Source organism: Chiloscyllium plagiosum, chromosome 41 (genome assembly GCF_004010195.1).
Source record: "Chiloscyllium plagiosum isolate BGI_BamShark_2017 chromosome 41, ASM401019v2, whole genome shotgun sequence".
NCBI classification, from domain to species: domain Eukaryota; kingdom Metazoa; phylum Chordata; class Chondrichthyes; order Orectolobiformes; family Hemiscylliidae; genus Chiloscyllium; species Chiloscyllium plagiosum.
Genome location: NC_057750.1, coordinates 16,588,837 through 16,596,874, shown reverse-complemented (window position 1 = coordinate 16,596,874; position 8,038 = coordinate 16,588,837).

Genomic DNA, 8,038 nt, shown 5'->3' with positions numbered 1-8,038 from the left:
CTTGTCTCAGTCCCAACCCTCGAACTCAGCACCACCTTCCTAACCTACAATTTTCTTCCTGACCTCTCCGTCCCCACCCCCACTCCGGCCTATCACCCTCACCTTAACCTCCTTCCACCTATCGCATTTCCACCGCCCCTCCCCCAAGTCCCTCCTCCCTACCTTTTATCTTAGCCTGCTTGGCACACTTTCCTCATTCCTGAAGAAGGGCTCATGCCCAAAACGTCGATTCTCCTGCTCCTTGGATGCTGCCTGACCTGCTGCGCTTTTCCAGCAACACATTTTCAGCTCTGATCTCCAGCATCTGCAGTCCTCACTTTCTCCTCCTATTTTTATACTATAGTCAACAGAAGTACACACAGTTGTCTAAATGTGGTCTAACCAAGGCGCAATACAGGTTAAGCATAACTTCTCTACTAAATAAAAACCTAAAGATCTGCAGATGCTGGAAATCAAAACCAAAAGCATAAATTGCTATAAAAGCTCAGCAGGTCTGGCAGCATTTGTGGAGAGAAATCAGAGTTAATATCTCGGGTCCAGTGACCCTTCTTCAGAAGTGATTGCTATTTGGAGTTCTGAGGACGGTTCACTGGGCTGAAACCGTTTATTCTGATTTCTCTCCACAGATGCTGCCAGATCTGCTGAGCTTTTCCAGCAATTTCTAATGTTGTGTGCAACTTCTCCACTTTTTATTTCTATCCCTGTATAATCTTTGGACAGTGCAGCTCTCCAACAGCACTGCTGTGGATTACTAGATGATTTGGATGTGAGCATAAGAGGTATAGTTAGTAAGTTTGCAGATTACACCAAAATTGGAGGTGTAGTGGACAGCGAAGAAGGTTACCTCAGATTACAACGGGATCTTGATCAGATGGGCCAATGGGCCGAGGAGTGTCGGATGGTGTTTAATTCAGATAAATGCGAGGTGCTGCATTTTGGGAAAGCAAATCTTAGCAGGACTTATATACTTAATGGTAAGGTCCACGGGAATGTTGCTGAACAAAGAGACCTTGCAGTGCAGGTTCATAGCTCCTTGAAAGTGGAGTCGCAGAAAGATAGGATAGTGAAGGAGGCATTTGATATGCTTTCCTTTATTGGTCAGAGTATTGAGTACAGGAGTTGGGAGGTCATGTTGTTGCTGTACAGGATATTGGTTAGGCCACTGTTGGAATATTGCATGCAATTCTGGTCTTCTTTCTATCAGAAAGATGTTGTGAAACTTGAAAGGGTTCAGAAAAGATTTACAAGGATGTTGCCAGGGTTGGAGGATTTGAGCTACTGAGAGACATTAAATAGGCTAGGGCTGTTTTTCCTGGTGGGATGGGACCATTCGCCACAGCACATTCGCTGCCGATGATTCGCCACTACCCTTTCACCACCGAGGACGCTTAACCACTGCCAATGCATTGGCCACTGAAGACGATTCGCCACCGCAAGTAACTCGTATATTTTGAATATAGTATTTGTGTTGTTTCAGTAACAACTTCTTTTCATTACAGGAGAGTTTTTTTTAAGCTTGTATTTTTGGAACAGGAATTTTTAGTATGGAAACAGAAATAATTTCTAAACGTGGAAATAAGAAGTTTTACCACGATGGTTTTATATCTGTGCTTTGAGAGAATGTTTTCCTGAAGTTAGAATTAACCAATAAAATGATATTTATTTTATCCCTCTTTTTTATCAATATGTAGAATGTAGTTGTATAAATAAAGGGGACTGAGAAGAATGAAAGAACAGGGAGTGAAAACAATCAGTACATATATATCTTTCCAGTGGCGAATAGTCTGCTGAGGTCAAACGCTGGAGAAACGCTGGTGGCGAACTGGCAGTGGCTTATCATCGATGGCGAATGTGTCATGGCAAATCGTCACCAACCCTTCCCTGGAGCATCGGAGGCTGAGGGGTGACCTGAAAGAAGTTTATAAGATCATGAAGAGCATGGATAGGATAAATAGATAAAGTCTTTTCCCTGTGGTGGGTCCAGAACTAGGATGTTTAGGGTGAGAGGGGAAAGATATAAAAGAGACCTAAGGGGCAACTTTTTCACACAGAGGGTGGTACGTATATGGAATGGGCTGCCAGAGGAAGTGGTGGAGGCTGGTACAGTTTCAATATTTAAAAGACATCTGGATGGGTATATGAATCAGAAGGGTTTGGAGGGATATGGGCCAGGTGCTGGCAGGTGGGTCTAGATTGGGTTGAGGTATCTGGTCAGCATGGACGGGTTGGACTGAAGGGTCTGTTTCCGTGCCGTACATCTCTATGACTCTACAATTCGCAGGAGTAAGGCTTGAACCCTTTGGATTCAGGGGACAGAATGCTAACCAGCAATCCATGACTGCCACCACCAGGGTTGGTGTTAGGGAGCCCATTAGGCTTGGATTCCACGATTTAATAGTACTTGTGCTATATGTGGTTAGAGACTTATTTTGGGGTCAAATATGTCACCAGGGTTGTGAATAATGTAATATGTTGTCTGTAACAATGCATTGAAATGCCTTGGGATGTTTTAATCCACTGAAGGTGCCATATAAATGCAAATTGTTTTCAATGTAGGTATTATCAAAAGAAAGCAGGGAGAGTGAAAGTGGTGGGCACTGTGTTTCTGCAGCAAGCTCACACTGGGACATGGCAGTGAACACAGCACAGGAATTCAGATAGAGTTCTCGGGGTTCGAATAACTATACATAAACTATTGAAGTGGGGAGAAAATCACTGTGAATACAATAACAATCCATCCCAAGTGTCCATGATTGTTCAAATAAAAGATAAAGGAATTACAGAGTTGCACTGTAGCTATAACCCCAATTCGATGCTCTTGTCAAATCTATATGCAGAATGAGGTGTGGAAGCACTACATTCTGGTTCTAGTTAGCACTTAAAAGGGATCCACTGATTCCAGATCAAGAACAGGGAATCCACTCCGTTTGAACTCAATACAACTTGAACAGTGAGGAGATGAGTAGGCCATTGAGCAACTCTGGAACTTAGTGGTTTAACATCCACTGCTGGTGGGATTACACAAAACAGAAAAAAAGATGCTGAGACCAGTGACAACTCAAAGGTGCAGGCCTTTCTGTTTAGGAGGGAAACGAGATTTGTCATTCAATCTGGGCATGTGGGTGTTGTAGGCAAGGGCGTCTTTATTTACTCTTTGGAAGGTGAGCGGGAGTAGCCTTCTTCAACTGAAGGCAGGAGTGTAATTAATCAAGTAAACTGACATCATTTTCAAACCCCTTCCTGCATCCACAGGAATATCCATGGTTGATGATCAGGCCTTGCCACCAATTGAGGTCCTGATGCATTGAATTAATGACCACTAGAAAGGGCATCAGCACACCACAGCCGGGAGTAACTCAGCAGCAAGTGAGCCTGTCACCATGCGGCATAAACTGTGTGACGAGCTTCGCAGGTCCTGGGGGTGTGAAGGTGTGGGGTGGGGACTCCATGCATCAATGTTTGGCAAGTGGGGGTGGGTTTGTCCTACTGAAACCCAACCACGGCCCTTGCTGCTTATCACCCTGCCCTGTCCAAACCAGCCTCACCCTGCAAAATATCTCTTGACATTACTTATCTGTTCCTCTTGATTCTGAAACTCCGCAGAGGCTGGTATCCCATCACTAGGTCATCCTTAATTTACAGATAGAGAGTCCTTGACACTGATCCAGCTCCCTAAGCCAGCTCTCAGTGTGAACAGGATGTCTGACACTCCTGTTTTTTTTTAATTTTAACTTCAGTGCATGTTATATTTAAGCTCAATGCAGTAGTCTTATGATTCCATTATTCAACCTTGTCCAAAAACATTCCTGTTTGTATCTGTCAGCCAGATTAATAGCCTAACCAGGGAAATCATATTCTCTGAGGTCCACCTGGCTGACTTTGTTACAATCACTGCACTGGTCTCCCAGTAGGAGCCACAGTCTCCTCTGAGACATTGTTGAGCACACAAGATGTCAGTCACTGATTAGCCATGAGCTCTCTTTGGGCAGGATCTTTGCCTCCTGCTCCTATTCCTAGTTGGTCTTGAGAAGGTGGTGGAAAACTGCCTTTTCAAAGCGCTGAAGTCCACTTGGTGCAGGTGCACACACAATGTTGCTAGGGAGTCAACAGCGACAAGGAGAATCCTGCCATTATCATTCCCGATGCCAGATTTGATTCCTTTATGAAGACACTTTAAGTGATTTGATACAAAGGAATGTTTTCCTCAGCTTTTTTTTATAGAGCCCCTACAGTGTGGAAACAGGCCCTACGTTCCAACAAGTCCACACCCACCCTCTGAAGAGTATCCCACCCAAACCCATTCCCCATTACCCGACATTTACCGCTGATTAATGCACCTAACCTACATATCCCTGAACATTATGGATAATTTAGCATGGCCAATTCACCTGACCTGCACATCTTTGGACTGTGGGAGGAAACCAGAACACCCGGAGGAAACCCACGCAGACACGGGGAGAACGTGCAAACTCCATACAGACAGTCGCCCAAGGATCCCTGATGCTGTAAGGCAGCTGCGCTCACAGGACAGAAGACAATTAAGCGACAACCACATTGCAGGAGATCTGGAGTTATGTGTAAGTCAGACCAGGTCATGACAGCAGCTTTCCTTCCCTAAAGAGCATAAGTGAAGCATATAGATTAGACTTATAATAGTAATTTTTTAAAAATTCAAATTACATTATCTGCCTTGGTAGGAATTGAACAGCTGTTTCCAGAGCATTCTCTGGGTCTTTAGATTATTAGGCTAATGAAAATATGTCAGCACCTTCCCTAAATCCCCTATTGGTCCAGGTCCCTTGATGACGAGACCGGTGCCAGGTTTCAGGAATCACATGGAATCTATCAATGCCAATGCTTCAGAAAGACCAAAGATTAAAGATTAATATCAAAAGAAACCATAGCAGATAACACAATGAGAAAAATCATCAAGATAGCAACACCTGTGTGTGTGCATTCTTTTAATTTAAAAACTTTGTCTATAAGTCATAAAGATACTCGAGGCAGGAAGGGAGTTGATTGAAAATCAAGCATCATCCAATCAGCTACTCACTTTCTATGGGATGGAAGGACATATCAAGGATTGTCAGATTTGCAGCCAATGGCAGGGGAGTTGGTATGAGGCAGTCAGTAGGTGAGGTCAGGGAGTGACATCGCTAACAGCAGATCCCAACCAAAACTGATGCGTAGAGGCAAGGTCACCGAATATATTCAAGGCTGAGTTAGATATGTTCTTGTAGTGCAGTGGTAGTATCCAAACCTCTGATCTAGGAGGCATGAGTTCAGATTCCACCTATGGATAGAGTTTAATTTAGATAATTATTGGAATATAAGTATTGCATTTTGGAAAGACAAATCAGAGCAGGACTTAAATACTGAATGGTAAGGTCCTGGGGAGTGTTCCTGAACAAAGAGATCTTGGAGTGCAGGTTCATAGTTCTTTCAAAGTGGAGTCTCAGGTAGATAGGGTAGTGGAGAAGGTTAGAGTGGTGCTGGAAAAGCACAGCAGGTCAGGCAGCATCCTAGGAGCAGGAAAATCGACGTTTCGGGCAGGAGCACTTCATCAGGAGTCATATTTCTGATGAAGGGCTCCTGCCCGAAACGTCGATTTTCCTGCTCCTAGGATGCTGCCTGACCTGCTGTGCTTTTCCAGCACCACTCTAATCTTGACTCTGATCTCTAGCATCTGCAGTTCTCACTTTCACCTAATGAAGAAGGTATTTGGTATGCTTTCTTTTCTTAGTCAGAGCATTGAGTACAGGAGTTGGGAGGTCATATTGCAGCTGTACAGAACATTGGTTAGACCACTTTTGGAATATTGTGTGCAATTCTGGTCTTCCTCCTACTGAAAGGATGTTGTGAAACTTGAAAGATTTACAAGGATGTTGCTAGGGTTGGAGGATTTGAGCTATAGGGAGAGGCTGAACAGGCTGAGCTGTTTTCCCTGGAGCGTTGGATGCTGACGAGTGACCTTATAGAGATTTATAAAAGCATGACGGGTGTGAATAGGGTTTTCCCTGGGTTTTGTGTGTGTGTGCTGGGGGGGAGGGGGGGGTGGCCTGCTGTCCAGAGCTAGATGGCATAAGTTTAGGATGAGAGGGGAAAGATTTAAAAGGTACCTAAGAGGTATCCTTTTCATGCAAAGGGTGGTGCATGTATAGTATGAGCTGCCAGGGAAAATGGTGGAGGATAGTACAAATACAACTTTTAAAAGGCATCTGGATGTGTATATGAATAGGACGGGCTTAGACGGATATGGACCAAGTACAGGCAAATGGGACTAGATTTATTTAGGATATCTGGTCGGTTTGGATGAGTTGGACCAAAGGGTCTGTTCCTGTGCTGTACATCTTTATAACTGTAATAACACCGCCGAACTGATTGATTAAAATACCTCAAGACTGGCTTAGATGGATTGTTGATCGACAAGGCAGACAAAAGGTTGGTATATAAATTCACCCTGAAACACTTCCCAAGAAAATCATTAATTTTCCTCAGAAACAGAATGGAAGGAGGTGAGGAAGGAGGTTCTCAGGCTGGTTCTCTCTCAAGCTTCATGTCAGTAGGGTGATTACTGAACCTATGAGTAGCAAATATAGATGAGAAGCAACTCATGATGAATGAGAAGTCAGGCAATGAGTGCTGACCATGAAAATATTGCCAAAGGACTGTTTACTTAGGGAGGGGGCTGAGAAGTGAGGCCAGGAAAAGACAGGGACTAAGAACTAGGGCTGAGGTCTGGGAACATGCCAGGAATCAAAAGTCACCATTTTGCCTAGTCCAGGATTGGGAGGGGGCAGGCAGTAGCCATTTCTTTTTGCCAAGGTGGATGTCCGCTGGATTCACGGGTGTCAAGGGGATGTTGAGGAGAAATTGCAGGCTGATAGCAGATGGGGGGGGGATGACAAGAAGTTTGAGAGTGTCAAGGGTAAGACAGAGAGGCAGCAAGCGAATGGGGTTAGTCTGGGAAACTGCAGGGAGACTGCAGTTGATGTGGGGAGGCAGAGGATCTGCAGGGGTCAGAAGATAGGGAGGCAGCAATTGGTGGGGGATTCAATTAGTCTCTAAATGGGAGAGGTAATGGAGGCTGCTGGGGCAGGGAGAGGGAGAGAGAGAGAAGGAGGCGACATGATGCAGAAGGGAAATGCTGCAAAGGGAGAACATTTTCAAAACTGTCAACAAAGATAATCTCAGCTAACCAGGTGCAAGGAAATAACTGAAGCAATGAATTACTTGCAAATTAACGTGGAGTTTCTCACTTAAGGCAGCTATGAAACAGCAAAAATGCAGAGGGTGCTATTGCAATGAACACTGTCAATTGTTAAATATAAGTATGTGATTTATATCTGAGGGGCAGTAAAAAGGGTAGTAACAGTCTGTTAAAATATTCTGGCTTTGTGAATGTGATGAAAATGCATTTGCTGTGACTTCGCTAAACTGTAAGATGTTTTAGGGTAGCCTCATGCATGCAGATGTTTTGTCAATTAATTTGAAAAAAATCTTTTGTTGCTAAATTTTGTATCAATTGAAATATAGTCATATTAAGGGAATTAATGATCTCCTGGTATATTATGGCTTTGTTATGAATGGTTGATGCTGACCTCGGTGGTGGGCAAGTTGTTGGAGGGAATCCTGAGGGACAGGATATACATGTATTTAGAAAGGCAAGGACTGATTCGGGCTTTGTGCGTGAGAAACCATGTCTCATAAACTTGATTGAGTTTTTTGAAGAAGTAACAAAGATTGAGGGCAAAGCAGTAGATGTTCGACAAGGTTCCCCATGGGAGGCTGATTAGCAAGGTAAGATCTCATGGAGTACAGGGAGAACTAGTCATTTGGATACAGAACTGGCTCAAAGGTAGAAGACAGGGGTGATGGTGGAGGGTTGTTTTTCAGACTGGAGGTCTGTGACCAGTGGAGTGCCACAAGGATCGGTGCTGGGCCTTCTACTTTTTGTCATTTACATAAATGATTTGGATGCAAGCATAAGAGATACAGTTAGTAAGTTTGCAGATGACACCAAAATTGGAGGTGTAGT